Raw genomic sequence first — 20902 nt, 5'->3', positions numbered from 1 at the left:
TCCGATCGAGGTACACAGTTTTCTTCTTAGTTTTGGAGGTCTTTTTAGAGAGCTTTAGGTACCCAATTAAACCTTCGTACTATCTTCCACTCTCAGACAGATGGGCAAGCAGAATGCACAATTCATACCTTGGAAGATATGTTGGAAGTCCTGCGTGATTGACTTGAAGGGTAGTTGGGTGGACCTTTTGTCGTTGATAGAGTTTTTCTATAATAATAGCTATCATTCCAGTATTCAGATAGCTTCTTTTGAAGCCCTTTATAGGAGGAGATGTAGGTCTCTAATTAGGTGGTATGAAGTAGGTGAAACCCAGTTGTTTGGGCCTAACCTTGTTCATCAGGCGATGGAGAACGTGAAAATCATTAGTAAGTAACTTGAGATAGCTCAGAGCTTCCAAAAGTCCTATGACAATATTAGAAGAAGGGAGTTAAAAATTAAGATTATTGATTGGGTATTTCTAAAGGTCTCCCCTATAAAGGGAGTCTTGAAATTTGGAAAGAAAGGGAAGCTTAGTCCTTGTGACATAAGCCTATACCAAATTACAAGAAGGATTGGTGGAGTTAGTTATGAATTAGATTTGCCTACGAGTCTGGTTTTTGTACATCTTGTATTTTATGTATCGATATTAAAGAAATGTATTGGAGATCATTCTCTTGAGTTTCTTGTTGAAGAAATGACTCATTGTCATACGAAGAAGAACCCATTGTCATTTTAAATCGTCAAGTTTGGAAGTTGAGGAGTAAGGAGATAATTTTAGTTAAGGTGTTGTGGAAGAATAAAAAATCTGAGAAAGCTACTTTGGAATCGGAGGATGACTTGCGTACGAGGTGCCCAACTCTCTTTGAAGCCGCGGATGATGTTATGGAAGGTACAAATCTTATACTGCTATTTTCTTTAATTATAGTGCCTGAAATTATACTTGTTATGTCTAAAGTTAGCATTCGAGGATAAATGATCCCAAGGGGGTATAATGTAACACCCTGTATCATTCTTGGCTTGATTTCACTCCTAGTTTCATGTATAGGGAATTTAAAGCCTAAAAATTTTCTAAGTGTTGAGAGACTTAGGCTTGTGTTGAGCCTTCTAACTTTGAAGGTTTTAAATTGGTTTTCCTGATCCCGAGATGTAGATTTTTGGGTCAATTCATGTTCAGGGGTGTAAAGGGCATATCTCGGGGGAGTTTTGAATTTTTTTGAGGAGGATTGGGCCGTGTTTGGATCACAAAAATAGTGGGTCACTGCAATTGCACCGTGTCATGGTGCCTATGGTGATGAGCCCCTTAGCGCATGACAGTGGGTCCCCAAAATGGGATTCTGATACGAGTTTAAAGGTCTGAGGGATAATTTTGTCTTTTCCTATCAATTCTATTCATCTAAACTCGCTTAATAACATTATTTGGGCACACAATTTCTCATACCCTTCGAAACTACTCTCAAACAAATCCTTCCCTCTTCCCCAAAGATCAAGAATCAATCCTCCTAAGTTTAAGGTTCTCAAGAAAGGTATCAAGATTAGGGTTTCACTCTTCAAACTAAGGACTTAAGATATGTGGGACTACCCTTAACTCCATGGGCATAGGTTTAATTATTTTATCAAGTTTAAAAATCCCTAATCATGTTTACAAAGAAGTGTTTAGATGTTGCTTTGAAAAGTATAAGGGCATCCCGGTGCACTAAAGCTACCGTTATGTGCGGTGTCCGGGGAAGGGCCCACCACAAGGGTGTATCGTACGCAGCCTTACCTTGCATTTCTGCCAGATGCTGTTTTCAAGGCTTGAACTCGTGACCTCCTGGTCACATGACAACAGCTTTACCAGTTACTCCAAGGCTCCCCTTCAACTATGTGACATGGAATTGTTATAATGAAAATATATGTTATCTTGAATCACTTTTCATGGAATTGAACTTTAACTATATATATATATATATATATATATATATATGTCTTTGTTTATGCTGTAAAGTTGTTAAGAGCATAAATAACTAAATTCCCTCTGTTATTAAGATATCTTTGATTTCAAGTGTTGCCAATTGTTTAAGGGTAAATTCTTTACTAATGATCATGGGGTGATACTATTTATGACATGTTAAGAGGATGTTTTCATATGGTAAACTCTTATTTTGTCAAATTAATAATTTCCATCAGTTTTAAGTAATGCAAACATGATGTGGCCACCTTATGATTGTACTATTGAGAGAAGAATATTTTGGTGTAAATTTAGATGAAAACATATAGCATGACTATTTCTCTCACTTGATGTTTAAAACCTTGGGTGGTCTTTAACATGATGGTAAGTTAAAAAGGGCTAAAAATATGTTATGGGATTATATGAATGACTTGCAAGTCGGGGTATGATGATACCCGGTGATAATATGCCCTTAACGGAATAAGTTATGTTTTGAATACATGAACAATGGTTTTAAAGAGCTAAAAGTTGGGCTTAAGATAGCTAGTCGGTCACCTGAAGAAGGCTTGAGGTAGATAACTCCTAGCCCGGAACCGTGTTTTGTCGATACGGGGATTATGATATGCTATCCTACATAGGAGGATAATTAGGATATCTCACATGGGTGGATTTCCTATGGTATATTCACGTGGGGGTATTTCCAGTTATTTATGAACTCCAATCCTTGTCGAAAACTTGGATTGGGGGATGGCCGCCGAGTTAAGGTTGGATTTCATATAGGCAGTGGAATTACAGAATTGTAGGGTGTACTATCTAGCTCAGAAGAATAATAAAGAGTGAGTCAAAGTTGTCAAGATTGTTTCAAAAGTTTACTAAAATATGCCTATGTATTTTTACCTATATTATGTTTACTGTTATTGTGAAATGCTCTTACTTACATTTAATAAAAACATGCTATTTTGGGTTGTTTCACATACTAATACATTTTTACTGACACATTATATTTCAGGTTCTGAGGCTCAGTCCCGGGGTCCCGCTAAGCAGTAGACTGTTGTCAAGCATTGAAGATGGTGAGCCTCCCTTATTTCAGAACGCCTTGTTTCATGAGACATTTACATTTGGTTTTAGTTCATGGTCTAACCAAGGGCCTTGTCCCGATTTCAGACAAATGTTGTTTTAGTTATAATAGAGATTTTGCAGACGTGTATTCGATGGTTTTGAGTTTTATTGAACTTATGTACGCATTGCTTAGTTGAAGTATTAGAATGGCCATGTTTCTGTTTATTTTTCTCATCTTTATAATATATGAATTATGCACATGATTTCCAGTTAGAAAGGGCTCTCGAGCCTTCATGGCTTTGGATGCTAGTCGCAACCAAGGTCTCAGTTTGGGTTATGACAGAGGCAAACCAAAAAAATATTGAGAGAAATGATTAGACATGACCTAATTCATCTTGACCTTACTATTGACATGGCCTTAGATATTAGAGTTTGTAGGTCGCATATTAGGGTATAAGGTTTGTTGATAGTTAAAGTGTTCTGTCATTTCATTGTTAGATATGCTTGGTGGTTGTTCTTGGACCTCCCGGATTTTCAATATTATTAGCATTATGCTTGTAGTTCCTTAAGCTTCAATTTCAACTTTCCCTGATGTTTTGTTTGTAGATTATTGAATTATTCATTTTTATTATTGTCTTTTTATTATTTGTGTGTAGTGCTTTTTATTTCAAAAAAATTGTATTGTAATTGTTATCATATGTGTATTCCTTTTTTCAGAATGTTTGACAAGTAGCAGTTAACTTGAGGCTCTATGGAAAACAACCCTTCTACCTTTATGCGACAGAGGTGAGGTTTGCGTACATTCTACCCTCCCCAAATCCCACTTATGCAATTGCACTGGGTTATTAGTGTTGGTGGTGGTGGTGATGCTTCGGTTTTTGATTTAAACGATAAAAAATGCTCCTTTAATTTTTTTTCTATCTCTTGTTTTCATTTGTTCGACACTATCTTCATGTATAAAGTCTATACAAATTACAAGCACTATGATAATAAATATAAAATATGAAAAGTAATAGGGTATTTATTTAAATCTGAAATCACTATTAAAAATTAGGAATAAAATATAATTTTAATATAATCTTATTGATTTATAGGTTTAATTATGAACTAAAATTTTAAAATCGAAATAAAACTGAGAGCCTAATAAATAAATTTATAAAATCATTTAAAACTGTTAACCTAATAACCCGATATCGATAAACTAATAACATTTTTTCAGTTCACCTCATCACTTAAATCGATTTTTGCACAACTCTAATTCTAATTCTGATAAAAATCTAACTTATGTTTATTTATTATTTGGTTATTGATATTAGTATAAGTTTTGCATCTAAATTCTGATTATACCTGCTTGTGGTTGTGAAAAATATTTTTTTCCAGACAAGCATTTTTTAACACATGATATAAGCGTTTGTCCTGAAAAATTAATTTTTTTTGGAGTTGAAATTAGAGTTGTATTTGATCATGAATATAAATTGCAGTTGTTCTAGAATTTTCGTGAGAAAAGTGGAAGTGAACAAAGTTTCACTATTCCAAATACAATTTGGAGTTGTATTTGAAATTCTCATGACCAAACACTAACCAAGAGTTGTATTTGAAAAAAAAGTGAAAAAATTCATAAAAAATAAAAAATTCGCGTGGTGAAACGGCTGCACCGTTTGGCCATGAAACCAAAATATTTTAAAGTTGGAGTTGGAGTTGTGTTTGACCATGAATATAAATCGAAGTTGTTTTTAATTTTTTGTAAGAGGAATAGGATTGAATAGAGTTTCACTTTTTCAAATACAACTCCAAGTTGTATGATGAATTTTCATGGTCAAACATCACTTAGAATTGTATTTGAAATAAATTAAAAAAATTTTCAAAAAATAATTTCTCGTGATTAAATGGGCAAGCGAGAACTTTTTGTCCAGTAAGAGTCTTTTCAAATATTTAGAGGTGTGATCTATGTATACAAATTTCTGAAAGATGTCATCAACTACTACTTTAATATTACAAAATTTTATTTTTTAAGTAATTTTCTCTTTTGCCATTGCATCGATTGTTGCTAATTACAATTATACGTAGTATTCCATTTCTAAATGCTAGAAAAGTTTTAAGCGTATGATTTCATGAATAAGTTTTTGCTACATGTTATTGATAGTATCCGAACTAGGGCCTTGTCATAATGGGCATCCCAAGTCCAACCAGGACCGGGGAGCACCCTCGCTACCCAACCCAACCACCAAACGTGTACCTCGTGTCGGTTGAATTTCGAGCATCTAACAAGATAGCGTATTTATCTAATGTGGTGACTTTGGGATACATCTATAATCGAGATCAACCCAACCAAGTCCAACCACCCAATAACCAACCATACCAATGCGGAAACCATAAATCAAAACCAAAGTATAAAAATCCAACATATGTATATATATATGATAAAAACAAGCCATACCATACCCAAGTCCACAGTTATCCATACAAAGCCTCTAGATTGATCAAAGAGTACCTAGTTGGGACATGACCCCGACCATATAAAAAACCCAAAGTCTATGAAAGACAAAAGTACATAAAGTAAACCATAACATGAAATTGATGCCTTCCGAACTATGGAAGCTCGCCACTTCAATCTAATAGCTGATCCTGAAGTCTGATAGCTAAGTAGGAGGAGTAGAATGGCCAATTCCTGCATTGCGTGGGGATACAACTGCTCAAAGATGGGTTAGTAGGGGAACACTGGCATACACTCAGGATAAGGATAAAATAATACAATTTGTAAATCCAAGTAAAAACCATCCATATGCATACAACCATACGTATATATAACTATGATAGGAAAAGGAACTCAGTTTAGCATGCCATTAAAACCTTTACCTGGGCTGTATAGCTCTGTCGCCTTAAACCATCCATGGGCTATATAGGTTTAGCTCCCCCTACTGAAAGGGCCCTAGTGAATGAAGCCACACCACTAGGGAAGAAAACTTAGGATGACTAGTACATCATCCAAAATATATAATGTGACATCATGCACTCGGTCTCTAGGACCAAACTTCACATCGATAAACATGAGTTTCCAATTTAGATCCCCCCGGGACCTTCACCTTCCACGACTTTTCTACAAATCCCTTCCTTAAACCCAATTAAAACTATTACAAACCAACCAATAAAACTATGAACCATGTATTAACCAAGGTTATTAGATAATGGCATCGTCATACCAATAATAGCTTGCAAGTATTGCCATAACTAACCATTTATGGATTTAAGGGATTCCATGTACCCTTCTATCTACCATATTAAATCACTTGGTGGATTACCATGTACCCCAAAAGTATTATCAATTGAGCCATAGCCGTTATTCAAACCAATTTCATTAATGCATTTACTTAGGGGATTCCTGTGTACCCCGCAAGGTTTTTAAATAGACCAACCATGAATACTAAAATCTTACCCTTTAAACCTTTCCATACCATTTTATACCATGCCAAATATTTAAAATATTTCTGTCATTCAAACCATTTAAACCATGAAAAACCATCTAAATCCATTTAGGGTTCCATTACCAAACCATACCATGTAAGAGTTTCAATGAAAGTTCAATAATAGAGTGAAAACATTCTTTTAGGCATTTTATCAAACATATTGAGGGCATACCTTTACCAAGACCAAAATCAATGCATAAACCATTTATATTGGGGTTAGCCATGACCCATTTGTTAAACCATAACCAACAACCACCTATATATTCAAACTATTACCAAAAATGTGTAAAACCATAATTTAAACCAATACCAAACAATATGCATCAAGATCCTCAACATATATTTTGAATACCACCATTCATGCTTCATAAATCAATGTTTAAAACACAATACACATGTATTTAGTTAGAATTAACAACGAGGGAAGGAGTACATGCCTTATGCAAGAAAATTGCGAAGAGAAACATGGCTCTTGATCCCCTTTGAAGAACACTTGAGAAACTTTAGCCTCCAATCTTCAAGAATGAGTTTGAGAGAGTATTTGAAGTGTTTTAATCCTTTAACAAGTGTTATGTAGGGACACCATGGATATATAACATAATTACATAAGGGTTTTGAAGTGGAAATGTCTGGAATACGCTTGACTTAAAATTAAAACAAGCCACAAAGTAAGGTACAACTCACCCATGCCATCTGTATCCTAGGGTACGAGTGGTACCCCAAATCGTACCCAAGACCCTATATACTGGTTCCTATATGACTCACACCTACCTAACTCATACATAAGGGTACGAGTGGTACACTCAATCATACCCATGAACCGTATCATGGGTAGGTTCCACAAGACAACTCATTCAAGCACCATACGTCTTGCTTTACACCACTTGTATCTTTTTATAAGACTCGTACCATGTGAGTCATATTTTGGGCAGTATCCAAGCCAAACATACTGCCTAGTATACGATAGAACCCTCAAGATACCCCACAAGTCATATCCAAGGGTATGAATGGTACCCTTGGGTGGTACCAAGTCCAAACATCCAAAACCAAGGAAATTTTGCAAGGGTCCTATTCCTAGGGTGTTTTTGTTTCCCCCACTAGGATCATTTGTCCTTGAATGATGGGTAAGGGTAAGGGTAAGGGATAGGCATAAGATAACACATTAACACCCAATAAATTTTTCCTCAACCAAAATAGAAAGCAAGGACACACAACTAAGGTAAGAAGATCACTACATAACCCAAACACGATTTACACCCCAACAGCCCCTTCTACCCTCTAACTACATTAGAAAACAAAGATGTAAGATGAACTATTCCTCACCTTTTACTAAGTTAGAAAACAAAAAAATATGTTAAAACAAACATACCTCACACACGAATTTCTAAAACAAAGAAATAATAAGACACTTGGACTCCATGTCCCTTTCCGCATTCCAAATGACTTTCTCAGACTTTTAGTTCCACCATGGAACCTTTACCGAAGCCACACCTTTTGTTCACAATTGGCAAATTTACCATTCTATGATCCTCATCGAGACCTCCCTTAAAGAACAAGGAATTTGAGATACCAATACAACCTAAAGGAACCAACCAACCAAGGACTATCCATACCCTCACTTAACATAGATTACTAGATAAATGAACTCATGCTAAAGAGCAAGTCCAAATCAACTTAGAATTTACTGAGACACATTACTATGATAGCTTGTGTCTAATTATAAACCATCACTTCCCTATTCAAGCCTAACCAAAGCTAAAAAGAGTTAACTTAAGCCACTGGGATCTACTCCTTACATTTATCCCCAAACACTACTCTGCTTCCATCACCATTATAATAAGAAAACCATAAGTAAAAGACATGGGAAAACTATGTCCAACCACTATAACAAAAACCTGAAACCTATAATTGAAAACCCAAAATCATACAACTACTAAGCCATGAAAATAATTCATAAAACTATACCTTACCAGACCTGTCAGGTACCTAACACAACTTATTGGTATATCTACCAACCACAAAATTCAAGCCTACTTCTTATATACCCGTGGTATGATCTATCCATCAAAAGATCTAGCACCCTCTATTATTTCCACTAGGATTTTTCACCACCTATTCCTTTCATAACCATTTCTCATGACAAAAACCTTACCTCACTTTCCAAAACCTTAACTTTTAGTAGTCACCTTAGAATCTCCCCCACTTAGGGGCTTCTACATTCCACATTACAACATATCACTATACTTCATAAACCACTACCATCCTAACATAAGAAGAATTATTTAAGAAACCAAATTACAAGAGTTATCCATGCCTCCTAAGGCAAGATCCCAGAGATAAGACACATCACTATAGGCACAAATTACTTCACAATAACCACCTATACCATAATAAAGAAACATCCCAACTAAACCATACCATAAGAAGAATCCTTAAGATTAGACATCGAAAGAAACACAAAACAAATACCATGAGTAACTTAAGTCAAGGTCAAGGCTTATATACAGGGAACAAAGTGAATGTAAAATATGAACCTTAGTCATTAGTGCTATAAGAATTCATGCAACACTAGCAAAGTAATCTCTTAACTGAGAGATAACAGTATCACAGAATATGCAACTTGACCTTTTATTAAAGTCTATTGATAGAAGAAAATTTAAGATTAACCACTAACCTTTATCCTATAATATATCCAAACACAATTCTCCATTCTAATGGTTATTACCAAAGAGGTACACTAGGGATGCTTGGTTTTTCTATACCCAAAACATTATTCAACCAAATTAAAACACCTGGTTTCTAGACCTTAGAAAATTTCTAGAAATTTTGATCTTTGGATCCAATACAACTCGAAGGTACGATCCATATATTGGGATATAGATAATATGGTCCAGTTGTATGCTATGGATACGACTTAGGGGTATGAGTCATATTGGTGGTTAATGATCATTTGGTTCCTTATCTTAATCATAAACTTGGTTACCTAGGTTGGATTTGAGTATGAGTGGCTCACAATAAGCTGTAACTAAGGGTGCGAGTTCTATCCAGGACTCATATAGTGGACAGTGTCTAACTCTTCCTTGGGTTTAAATTTGCCAGGGGTATGGATGAAGGGTCGGATCATACACTTTGGATATGACTTGGTTGAATGAGTTATATGCTGGAAAGTGTGGGATTCCAAGGTTGAGGCTAGGGTACGAGTGGAGGGTACTACTCGTATTGGAAGGGTACGACTTATGAGGGTCAGTCGTACCCCTGTAATGGGATTTTTGTTCAACTTAAGTGGGGGTATTCTGGACAATTCCCTACTTATCCTAATAAGGTTCCATAACTTCTAACCTTCTTGAAAGGTTATTTACCCTATCATTCCATTCATTAAAAATTATAAACTCTTCTAAACACTCTATAATTCTCTTAAAAGCTTTTAGGCAAGGAAAGCTAGGGTTTCAACTAAAGGATTGATTAGGAGATTGTCTAAGTGATTTCTTTCTATCATTATCTTAGTTTAAGGAATGTCCTATTTCCTCATTGTTAATTCTGTCAAAAGACATGGTTTTTATGAATGTTTTCATAATTTTAATAATTTTATAATTTTGGTTTTCAAACATGAATTGGGAGTTTTGATATTAAATGGTTGGTTATGATTTACCATGGTTTTAATTTATTCCTTTATATGTATTAATGGTGGTTTTGGATAATTAAATTGCATGGGAATAGTTTAATGGTAATTGTCATTGGTTTTGGCCATATTATGCCCCCAATGTGTTTGACAAAATGCTTATAAAGATATGTTTATTGAATTGACTACTTTTAATAGAACTCTTGCTTGTTTTAAAACTTGGTAAAGGAATTATGCATGGATTAAATGGCTTGGAATGGTAAATGGCCAATAGTTATGCTTGTGGGGCACATAAAATCTCCCAAGTGGTTTAATATGGTAAATAGAAGGGCACTTGATAGTCCCTTTAAGCTTATAAATATTGGCTCTGGATAATACTTACAAGTAAGGATTGGTATGACGATACCAATAATAATGGCCTTGGTTAATAATTGGTTAATGGTTTGGTTATTTGGAAATTAGTTTTAATGGGGCAATAATGGATGGATGTGTAGCAAAATTGTGGAAGGTAAAGGTCCCAAGGAGACCAAAATTGGAAACTTATATTTACCGATATGAGGTTGGTCTTAGTGACCGTGTGCATGATGTCACACTATATTTTGGAGGATGTAATAGTCATCCTAAGGTTTTATTCTCAGGTTGTGCGGCTACACTCACTAAGTCCCTTTTAGCAGGGGGAGTTGAACCCATATAGCCCGTGGGTGGTTTTAATGGTATGCTAAACCCAGTCCCTTTTTCTGGCATGGTTGTAAATATATATATATATATATATATTTACGATTGAGTGCATATGGTTGGTTTTACTTGGTTTTATAAGTGTAATTATTTTATCCTTATTCTAAGATCATGCTAGAATTCACCTCCTAACCCATCTATAGGCGGCTGTCTGCCCATGCTATGCAGGAACCGACCGTTCTACTCCTCCTACATAGTGATTGACCCGGGTTAAATATTTGTACTAAAGTGGTGAGCTTTGATCCTTTTGGAAGGGTCCATTTCATGTTATGGATACTTTTAAACAATTTTTTTAATTTCTAGATATTGGTTTTGGCTATGGTTGGGGGCATGTCCTAATCAGATTTTATTACTCCTTTGGTTAGAGGCTTTGTGGTATTTCTATGGGTTGGAATGGGCGGGATCAGTGTTGGTGTTAGCTTTGGCATTGGAATAAACCGGCGGGCTAATATAATTGGACAATATTATTAGTTATTCCATCCTATTTCATTTTGGGATTAATTATATTATTTTTTGGAATATCTTTGGTTATAGCCTGGTTTATGGCCCTTATATTGATATAGGTTGGTATGGGATGGTTGGACTCGATTGGTTCGATCACGATTATGATCTTATGCAAGAGTCTTCATGTAAGCTATTGTACTATCTTGCTACATATTCAAAATTTAGCCAACTCAGGGCAGGCGGTTGGAGGTTGGGTTGTGTAACGAGGGAGGTCTTTGATCCCGATTAGACTTGGGATGCCCACTATGACAAGGCCCCCGATCGGGTGACATAAAGTTGGTATCAGAGCCTATGTTCATGGTCAATTGGGAGTCCATAGAGCCGTGTCGAGTAGAGTCTCTTTTAGGGATATATAGTATGTCACACTTATAAGGGAGAGGCTACAAGGAATTTAGGAATGTTTCACTTTCTTGGTATTCTATTTTAAGCTTGGAGTCTCAGTTTTGAAATCTTCTTTAATCCTTGTTTGTTCGTTTTTCAGATCATGTCTCATAGATTTGGAACACAAGAAAATTCTTCTATCCCATCTTGGGGTAATGCTGAAGGGGTGTATCCTACTTCTGGGGTTCATCTTTGATCTCACAATCCTATCCCTAATAGTTCTGGAGATCCACTAGTTGCTACTAGTCCTCCTTAAGGTGAGGTGTCTAATGCAGAATTTCATTAGTCTATTCATGTTATTGCTTAAATGGTCACTGCTCAGGCTGAGCAAGTTATGATTGGTGCTTTGTCTACTGAGGCCACAAGGGTTGACCGATTTATAAAGAAGGGTCCTCCTAGTTTTTTTAAAGTGAAGGTGGAGGAGGATCTACTGGTCTTCTTAAATGAAATATAAAAGATATTTCAGGTGATGTAGGCTACTAATGTAGAAGGGGAAAACTTTATAGCTTATTATCTTAAAGATATTACATATCAGTGGTATGCAGAGTGAGATAGGGATAGGGGTGATATAGAAAAATTAGTCTTATGGGATACTTTTTCTAAGCTCTTCTTAGATCGGTTCTTTCCCCAAGAGTTGAGGAAAGAAAAAACATGGAGGAGTTTGTAAACCTCAAGTAGGGGAGGATGTCTGTCAAGGAATATGCCTTGAAGTTTTGCCAATTTTCAAGGTATGGTCCTAATTTAGTGGCTGACATAAGGCAAGAATGAGGAAGTTTGCCTCTGGGTTGAATCGGGATTTGATTTTGTAGAGCAAGACTGCCTTGTTTATTAAAGATATGGATTTCTCTAGGTTGACTTATCATATGTAGCAAGTGGAGGGTGAAAAGAGGAAGCAGGCAGAGTTTGGGGATAGGAAGGGTAAGGGAGTAGATTTTCTGACCAAGGAGTTTCTCAGTCTCAGGGTGGTTGAGATGGCTAAGTTGAGGGAATTCAAGAAGCAACTTAAGAATATTCTAGAAAAGGGGTTTATTCATCCTAGTGTATCTTTATGGGGTGCAACGGTGTTGTTTGTGCATAAGAAGAATAGTTCCCTTTGGATGTGCATTGACTATAGGTAGTTAAATAGGGTGATGGTCAAGAATAAGTATCCTCTTCCAATGATAGATGATCTGTTTGACTAGTTGCAAGGTGCCAAGTTTTTTCTAAGATAGATCTTTGGTCTGGGTACCATCAGCTAATGATTAGGGAGGTGGATATCCCTAATATGGCTTTTTATACTCAATATGGGCACTCTGAGTTTTTGGTAATCTTATTTGGGTTGACTAATGCTCCGACGGTATTTATGGATATGACGAATACGGTTTTTCATCAGTATTATGATCTTTCCATCATTGTGTTTATTGATGACATTCTGGTTTATTCTAAGAATGAGGTAGGCCATGCTAATCACCCCTATGTGGTGTTGCAGACTTTAAAGGAACGCCAGTTGTATGCCAAGTTCCCAAGTGTGAGTTTTGGTTGAACATTGTAACTTTCTTGAGTCATATTATTTTTAGTGAGGGGATCATGGTGGATCGGCAAAAGCTTAATATGGCGAAGACCCACGACTCTATCCAATATTCATAGCTTCTTGGGTTTAGCCAGGTATTATAAGCAGTTTGTGGACAACTTTCCATCGATAGATACTTCTTTGACTAAGTTCACCTAGAAGAAGGTCAAGTTTTCTTGGTCCGATACTTGTGAAGGGAGTTTCGAGAATTTAAAGAATAAGTTAACTTTGGCTCTAATTCTGACTTTCTTGAAAGGCAATGAGGGGTTCGTGGTTTATTGTGATGCATCTCGGATAGGTCTTGGTTGTATTTTAATGCATCATGGGAAGGTTATTGCCTATGTTTCCAGGCTGTTGAAGGTGCATGAGAGGAATTATCCTATTCATAATTTGGAGCTATTGGCGGTTGTGTTTGCTTTAAAAATATGGTGGCATTATTTGTATGGTGTTCACTTGGATATCTTTTCTGATCCTAAGAGTCTAAATATATGTTCAGTCAGATAGAGCTTAATCTCAGGCAAAAAAGATGGCTTGAGCTTCTCATGGATTATGATATGAGTCTTCACTACCATCCAGGTAAGGCTAACGTGGTTGCTAATACTCTTAGTAGGTTATTCAGGGGAGTTTGGTTTACGTGGAGAAAGGAAAGTAGGAATTGGTGAAGGATATTCACCGCTTGGCTAATCTTGGAGTTCACCTCTTGGACTTCAAGAATGGTGGTGTGGTGGTGCAAGAAGTAGTTCGATCATCTCTTGGTGTAGATATTAAGGAGAAACTAGTGCTAGATTCTATTTTGATAAAAATCAAGAGTGACGTTGGTAGTCAAAAGGCAATGGTGTTTGAGATCGGCGGTGATAGTACTTTACGGTACCAAGGAAGGTTGTGTATTCATGATATCAACAGGTTGCAACAAAGGATTTTAGTTGAGGAACATGATTCATGATATGTTTTTCATCCCGACTCGACTATGATGTATCATAATCTCAAGGAGATTTATTGGTGGAATGGCATGAAGAGGGATGTAACTGATTTTGTGGCCAAATGCATGGTGTGTCAACAGGTTAAGGTTGAGCACATGAGGCCAAGAAGGTTGTATCAAGAAATTGATTTGTCTGAATGGAAATAGGAAGTGATCATTATAGAATTTATTTTCGGTCTTCCTCGGTCTCAAAATCAATATGATTTGATTTGGGTTATTGTGGATAGGATGACTAAGTCTGTACACTTTTTTTTCAAATTGGACTACCTTCTCGATGGAGGATTATGCAAAGCTATATCTTAAGGAGTTTGTGAAGCTGCATAGGGTGCCTGTTTTGAATATTTTTGATCGTGGCACGCAGTTTACATCTCACTTCTGGCGATCTTTCCATAAAGGGTTAGGGATTAAGGTTAGTCTGAGTACTGCTTTCCACCCGCTGATAGACGGGCAAGCAGAGAGAACTATTTAGACATTAGAGGATATGGTTTGGGCTTGTGTGATTGATTATTATGTTAATTGGGTTGATCATCTACCTTTGGTGGAGTTTTCTTACAACAATATCTATCATTAGAAAGGACCCCAGGAAATTCATTCACTATCAAAACCAAATGCAAAGAAAGACCTTTCGAGTTAGAATCTTTAACCCAGACTAAATAAGATAGACATCCCTTTCGAAACCAACCTCTGAGTGCTAAGATATGATTCAACTTTTCCTTTAATAGCTAAGGAATGAAACCATCCTCCCACATCATAATCGACTCACCATAGAGCCTAAAGAAAATATTTTTATAGATCTACAACCCAATGACACCTAGCATGAGTGTAACCAATCCATTTTCGAATGACATCAAATCCATCACATCCGAGTCAAATAATTTCACTAAGCCCGCTTTATTACCAGCAGATACCACACGGCCCATAAACTCTTTCGCCAATGGCAGAGTCACCTACTAAGGTAGAAATAAAAAAAGAAAAGAGTTTGAAGTAACCATGAGACCAAAATACACAACCACAAATATGGTCATAAGAGAGAGAGAACCCCAAATCAAGTGAACCATACACACCACAAGGAAAGGAGTTTACAACACACCAATGTGGCATCAGAAGATTCCTTGTACTTTTGAGGAATAGTAAGAACATTAAGACAATTCCGACCAGTGTTGGAACCAGAAGTAGCAACTAATACACTATTTTCCTAAACAGCAACCCTTATTGAGACACTTGCGTTGCGTGTGACCCACTTGACCACAACTAAAATACCAATTCCTTTCTTCCTCTCAACACCCATGATAAGACCAACCACAAAATCAATAAAGAGGATAGGATGATGCGGATTAGACTTCACTGGGAAAACCAGAAGCTACAATGCCCCTGACCGGGTCTGTACCCCATGAGTTGGACTAGGTCCATCCATGTTGTCCTCAAATGGGACAAGTGAGTTTCCACAAACTTTAGATCATTGAGAAGACAAGATTCGAAGAGTGAACCATGAAAGATTCATAGAAAAGTTCAATACCTTACACTCCATAGCCCAAAAATAGAATAACAAAGAAAGTGGAACATTCCTAGATGCCTCGTAGCCTCCTGATTAAAATTTTGGTGCATGATACACCCATAAGTAAGACTCTACTCAACATGGCTTTGTGGACACCCCATGACATCAAAACCTAAAGCTTTGATACTAACTTGACATGGCTCATACTAGGGCCTTGTCGTAATGGGCATATCAAGTCCAACCAAGATCGGGACCACCCCCGTTACCCAACCATACTACCAAATGCATACCTTGTGTCAACTAAATTTTGAGTATATAAAAAGATAGAGTATTTATCTAATATGGTGACTTTAGGATAAGTTTATAACCGAGACTAAACCAACCAAGTTCAACCACCCAATAGCCAACCATACCAATGCAGAAACCATAAACCAACACCAAAGTATAATAATCTAATGTATGTATGTATATGACATAAACAAGCCATACCATACCTAAGTCCACAGTTATCCATACAAAGCCTCTAGACCGACCAAAGAGTAACTAGTCGGGACATGCCCCCGACCATAGCCAAAACCCAAAGTCTATGAAAGATAAAAGTACATAAAGTAAACCACTACATGAAATAGATGCCTTCCGAACTATGGAAGTTCACCAATTTAATCCAATAACTGATCCCGAATACCAATAGCTAAGTAGGAGGAGAAGAATGGTCGATTCCTATATCCCATGGGGATACAACCTCCTAAAGACGGGTTAGTGGGTGAACACTAGTATGCATTTAAGATAAGGACAAAATAATGCCATTTATAAATCCAACTAAAAACCATCCATATGAATACAACCAGACATACATATATAACCATGATGGGAAAGAGAATCGGGTTTAGCATGCCATTAAAATCTTTACCTATGATATGTAGCTCTACCGTCCTAAACTACCTATGTGCTATATGGGTTCAGCTCTTTTTGCTGAAAGGGCCCCAGTGCGTGAAGCTTAAGAAGAAAAACTGGGATGACTAGTACATCCCCTAAAATATTTAGTGTGACATCATTCACACGGTCTCTAGTACTAAACCTCACATTAGCAAATATGAGTTTTCAGTTTAGATTTCCCCGAGACCTTTACCTTCCACAACTATGCTACACATCCTTTCTTTAAGCCCAATTAAAATTATTACCAACCAACCAACAAAACCATTAACCATTTATTAACCAAGTCTATTAAATAGTGGCATCATCATGTCAACAATAACTTGCAAGTATTATCTATTACCAACTATTTATGGATTTGAGGGATTCATATGTACCCTTCCATTTTCCATATTAAACCACTTGGGGGATTTCCATGTACCTCACAAGCATTATAAATTAATCCATAACCTTTATTCAAACAAATTTCATTAATGCATTCACTTGGGGGATTCCCGTGTACCCTGCAAGGTTTTCAAATAGACCAACGATGACCACCCAAACCTTATGCTTTAAACCATCCTAAAACTATTTTAGACCATGCCACACATTTAAAACATTTATGTCATTTAAACCATGAAAAACCATCCAATCCATTTAGGGTTTCATTACCAAACCATACCATGCAAGAGTTCCAATAAAAGTTCAACAATAAAGTGAAAATAAGCTTTTAGGCATTTTATCAAACATGTTGAGGGCATACCTTTACCACGACTAAAACCAATGCATAAGCAATTTAGATTAGGGATATCCATGTACCATTTATTAAACCATAACTAACAACAACACACATATGCAACCATCACTAAAAACATACAAAAACAAAATTTAAACCAATACCTAACAATATACATCAAGACCCTAACATATATTTCAAAAACCACCATTCATGATTGATAAATCAATGTTTATAGCCCAATACACATTACTTTAGTTGGAAATAACCATGATTCAAGGAGTACATGCCTTATACAAGAATATTCCAAAGAGAAACATGACTCTTGATCCCCTTCTATGTCTTTTTTGATGATATTTTGGCAGATTTTTTTTCATGTATGTAGTTCGATTGGTAGTTTGGTTGATTTTTGCTTTTCCACCAATTTAGTTTTAGATATTTCAATTTTGGGTGTTTACAGGTGAATGAGAGGAATGAATTAAAGTTTCAGGTCAAGTGTTTATTGAACAAACTAAGCAAGCCTTGGTTTGGATGAGACAGAAACCATAAATAGACTTAACATATCCTCTCCAGACCTCACTTATAGGAGATTGCATTAAGTATGTTTTTGTTGTTTAATCAAAATCTCATGAGAAATGGAGTTGATATTAACTTCTATGAAGTTAAACTAATTTTAAAACTAATAAGAAAGTTAAACAAGTTTGTCAATGGTTTACTCCTAAATTACTGAGAATAGTAACAAATAGGAATATCATATTACATGTTTAATCAACTCAATGTATATCAACTACTGAAAACAAATACAAATATTAACTTTACAATATTTGTTGAATTTATTGAAGTGTACTTCTTGGATTCTATGTACCAATTTCCCTTTTAAATTGTAAAGCAAGTTACATATCTTGCAAGTTATGTGATATAATTATCTTCTTGTAGTCAAAGAAATTTCAATTTGAATGGCTTGTGTGATACATGTGAAAATAATCTAATTTCGATTGAAAATTGTACTTAAAATAGCTTAAAAAATTAAATCGCATGTAAGGTTTGCAATAAAGATGGTAATCCAATTGGACCTGCTATACATAGAATTCTTTATTGATAGGTAAAACTAGTATAACTTCTTGATCTTATTATGAAGAGCCGTGCCATATGAGTATGATAAGATATGCTTTCAGCATATCAGATAATCAACTATTTTTAAATTATTGCAGGTTATGTTGGTGGAACCTTATTCTCTATGTTGGTTTGCAAAACAAGAAAATGCAAATGATGTATGAGATCATTTACAAGGCTTCAGAGAAGGTTGATCTTGAGAATTTATACTACCCCACACGATTATTTCAAATACTATTGTCTTGGCAATGGTAAGTTTGGTAATGTTGGGGGAAATTGGAGTCCTGCCACTGTAAACACTCCTCAATACTTGCAATGAGCTTTATTATCATAAAAAGGAGTTTAAAACTCCCAAACTTTTATTTATGTCTCAACCTTCTATTATTTCTTTTTAAATCTATTTGATATTTTTTCCCTTCAGCTTAAGGTCAATTAGAAATAACAAGCTAGATATAAAGTTCACGTACACTCTACCCTTTCCAAACTCCATTCTAAGACAACACTGACTGTGTTGTTGTAACGATAATTCCATATAGAAATCTTTAGGCTTGATTTGGGACATAGTGTCACACCCCTTTTTTTACCAAAATGAATTATTTTATGTTTAAAAGGATTTTTATTATTAAGTGACAAAAGATAAAGTTTATTTCGAAAAGGATTCTGTTACATTTAAACTTAGAGTATCCACTTGGCATAAATTGGGTGTGCCAAGTCACCCTTTGGAAATCCTTTTTCAAAATGATTTCACTCTTTAAAACTGATCCACAAACAGAGATCCTGGTTAAGGAATTCTGTTGACCGAGAGGGAAGGTGTTAGGACCCCCTCGATCTCATGGTTCAACTATGGTTACTTCATGGAGTATATCGGTTAGTACGACACTATGGAATGTATAAACCAATGAAACACATAAATAACAAAACAAACAACCAAACAATTAAAAATTTTAAAAATAGTGTCCAATCCAATTTAGTATAAGCCAACATAGAAAATACTGAAATGGAAACCTAAACTATTCTAATTACCCTAACTATACTTTACACGATGCCTCGAGCCTTGATCACGAACCTCCTCCACACACATAATTTGTCGGGGCATTCCACAATGAATGAATACAACTTTCCTGGAGCATTCCCCAGTCAAATGAGTACAATTGATTCAAAACCAATAAAATAAAAAACAATCAAAATATTCAAACATTCAATAATCCACAACCCCTAAATTTGCCTACCGAACCAACTGTTTGCCTACCAATTTTGACCTATCATGATACTATCATGTTCAATAATGTTCATGTTTATTTTGAATCAAATCACCATTAATGAATCAAAATTAATTCATAATCACTTTTATCAATGTCATCCCACCCCCTAATAGTCGAATTTAATTCTCAATCAATGATTAGCTAAACCTTCGGCTATCAATTTAATTTTTTTCATAATTCAAAATGAATATCAACCATATACACACAACAAAGATCACACCAGTCATTCACAGTCATAGTACACAATCAAAATTTGAGATAAAATAAAGAATGAGTAGGAGAAATGGACCTCAAATTTAAGCTTTTCAAGTGTAATTTCTCCTTCTGATTAGAACTGCGTCTAGGATCTTGAACTGAACCTCAAACATCGAATAAATCCCACTTTGATATATCCCTTTTTTTATCTTCACTAACCCAAACCAAAAAGCATGAAGCAATGAGACCTGTACCTAATTTCATATACAACATCACTGCCTCATTTATTTTTTTTTTTTGCAATTGAGGGGTTGTTTTGGTCGAAAATAGAATGGGGTCGATTTCACAGTGATTTTAGTGGCTATTTTAGTAGATTTTAGTCAGATTTTAGAGGATGGAATGTTTGGGGGTTTACCCAATGGATATTTAGGCTTTTACGGTTATGGTTTCATCATTACCATGCCAATGATTGGAGGTATTTTATGGTGGTAATTCTGATGATAATTTTTCCAAAAACACCCTCTCTCGCCGTTAGTCTCTCTCTTGATTTTATTTTTTTCTCTAATTTTCTCCTTTCGTCTTACTCCATTCACCATATTTTTACTACTTTTCTCAGTCTTCTATTCATTCATCGATTTACCCTATGTGTGCATCGATATATGTGTATGTATTGCTATATGTATAGTGTTTTTTTTTGTGTGTATGGCATGTATTGTTGTTGTGTGTGTACAGAGAGTTGTTGTGAGTATGTTTTGTAATTTTATAATGTGTTAGATAATGGGTGTGTTAGGTGTTAAAGAAGAGGGGGAAAATATGTAAGGAGGATTAAGTGGGGTAGGTGAGGTAGGCCATATAGGTACGGAAAAGGGTAGGGAGAGGTAAATAAGTAAAAATAAATTTTTGGGAGGGACAAAATTATGTGTCTACAAATAGGTGATTAAAGGTTGTTTATACATGAGAGTGATCATCGAGTTGATTAGGCCAGACTTGGTA

Source organism: Capsicum annuum, chromosome 9 (genome assembly GCF_002878395.1).
Source record: "Capsicum annuum cultivar UCD-10X-F1 chromosome 9, UCD10Xv1.1, whole genome shotgun sequence".
Classification (NCBI taxonomy): Eukaryota; Viridiplantae; Streptophyta; class Magnoliopsida; order Solanales; family Solanaceae; genus Capsicum; species Capsicum annuum.
This window is presented reverse-complemented; position numbering follows the sequence as displayed.